Source organism: Gymnoscopelus microlampas (genome assembly GCF_963454915.1).
Source record: "Gymnoscopelus microlampas genome assembly, chromosome: 15".
In the NCBI taxonomy this organism is placed as follows: Eukaryota; Metazoa; Chordata; class Actinopteri; order Myctophiformes; family Myctophidae; genus Gymnoscopelus; species Gymnoscopelus microlampas.
In genome coordinates, this window is record NC_139952.1 from 25822108 (window position 1) to 25824866 (window position 2759).

The window sequence follows — 2759 nt, forward strand, 5'->3', positions numbered from 1 at the left end:
TCTATGTGCACTTTTCATGAAACAGGAAATCTTCACAGAGGGTTGGACATATTGGACACTGCGTTTTTTCTTCTTTCTCCCCGTGGCTCGCTGAGTCTTGAACCATGTTATTATGAGAGCAGAACTCAACGCAGCAGAGACTTGAAATGGCATGCATGCTCCAAAATAGGTTTTGAAGTTAACCTCTGTGCAAATAACTTCTCGCCTCTAGTATACTACATATACTATAGGCTATTGCCTATTAGTGTCTCTTTTGTTTAGGCCTAATTATTATATTTTTTACTGCTATTTTACCTTTCTATGTTATTTTATTGTTATCCACACCAGTAGTTCTCAAACTTTTTCATGTCAAGGACCCCCAAAATGTGTGTATATATATATATATATATATATATATATATATATGGCTGCGGACCCCCTGAAAAGTTTTTCCTTTTTTTTCAAATTTGTTCAAACACTTTCAATATTCTTCAAAAATGTTCAAAAATAGCAGATGTACAAGCTTGCAGCGCGGCACAAAGTGACGTGCTGTGAGCTTGTATATCTCCAAGGACCCCTGGAACTTTGGGAACCAATGATCCACACAGTTGAGGAAACATGAAATACAGGCATTTGACCCCCATACCAACTGTATAGCTAAGTGATTGTGAAAAAACATTGAACCTATCAACATTATGTCAGATTACAGATTCTAAAGTTGAAGAACATTCAGACCATTTGAAAGGTACTTAAGAGATATACGCCTTGAAATGTTAGCACTCGATACTGGTGGAACTGTGCATTATTCTTTAGCCAATAGCCATTACCTTTTCTTCTCAGAGACACTTTCTAAATTACATTCTGCTTGTACATTAGCTGCTGGAGAGGGTCCAGAGACCTGCCATTTATCAACAGAACATGAGAGGTGGTGAGAGAATCTCCTGTCTCATAGTGTTGGTTTTTATTGGTGACGTTCAGGGGTTAAGTCCACTGTAAAGGCCATAAATTACCTCTTCTATTGCTGGGGGATTTTTTTCCCTTCAAACATATGTTTTCGCTCTGCATACTCGGGCCATGATGTCAGCTCTCAGACATGACCCTCTGACCTTACAACTTATAGCTCTCCTCACAGGATGAATTGTCTTCCTACATAGAATAATGCACACCACAAAGCACAGTTTATAAAACATGGTTTAATTTCTGTAGGTTTTTTTATTTTTTATTGTAAGATATTTGTGTGTCCACGAGTGTGTGTGTGTGTGTGTGTGTGTGTGTGTGTGTGTGTGTGTGTGTGTGTGTGTGTGTGTGTGTGTGTGTGTGTGTGTGTGTGTGTGTAAAACCCCCAAGTTCAAGTTCATTGGCACGTCACAATCAAAATAAATGGGGCGGGGGGGGGGGGGGGGGGGGTGAAATTATTTTCCATACAAGCACCAACAAACTGCAGTTTCAAAATAGATAATCAGGAAGGAAAATGGCAAATGACAAAACAACAATATCAAGTATACATAACAAATCTATGTATGCACATTCTGATATAGTTCTCATGCTTTCCTATGTCTGTTCACTTCCGTCTTGTATGATGATTCACTGTAAAATCCCTATAGCATGTCAACAAGTGGATGTGGTTAACACCTGTGGTTAACGCCTGTGGTTAATACTAAGCAACAAAGTATAGGGCTCATATAGGGTGATGTTGTCTGTGCACTCTATTGCTTCTTCTGCAGACAGAAGTTTATGGAGCATTTGTTGTTTGGATAAGAGAATCAGTTAAAGGTCTTCTCTAAAACATCACAAGTGTTTGTGTTGTACAAACTGTTATTCCCTGTCGACCTCAGCACACAGGATCCCGTACGTCCCTAGAGATTCTCCTTACACCCCCCCCCCCCTTGGTAGTTGGTCCCCTCCTTTTACCCCTCTAAACCAAATCTCTTTGCCGAAAATAGTAGATCTACACGCTCACACCGTCTCATGACACGTTGTGAGCTTGCAGATGAGCTATTTTCGCAGAATATCCTCCCCAGAATAAGGATGCTAGAGTTCATGATGTGGTTAAACATAAACCGTTTCAACGCATCACTTTATGTGATTCAGTCTGACTTTCATCTCTCCTCAGACTCTAGTTTGTCAATGTTTCTGTTAACTTTGAATGTCCTCTCTGTTTGCATCGGTGTTGTACTGTATGTGGTGTATTGTTACAGCCATTCCATCTGTACCGAGATTAATTCCGCCAGCCTAGCCGTGTGGTAATAAAAGAAACCTTCCTTTCATCCTTGAAAGCACACCCACCCCGGCGCGCCCCTCGACATTGCTCAAGCGCAGATAAACAAGCACAGAGCAAACTTCCTGAGTGGTATTATGCTCAATGGCAGGTGCGTGGTGGCGTTTCTGTAAACTGCTCTGACCAAGTGGAAATGCAAACACAGAGAGACCTGATGACAAAATGTTCTCATGCCTTGAGAAAACACAGATGACAAACAAACCGCTGCACACGTTTAATTAACACAGATGTCATTCTCTTAACACCTCTCCGTCTCTCTCTCTCTGCCTTTGTTTTTACTGCATTCCTCAGCATCTCTCTCCCACACACACAGTAGGTATATGAAAGTACGTTACTGTATGTACAAGTTCTCTCTCTCCCCCGCACTTGAACGTGAAATGGAGAATGCCACAACAACAAAAAAGTAACAGGAATTGGAAATCTTTGCTACATTGTAGCAAAGAGTTCCAATTCCTATTATTAGGCCTATCTCAACATTGTGATTTGGGCTGTAAATACATGC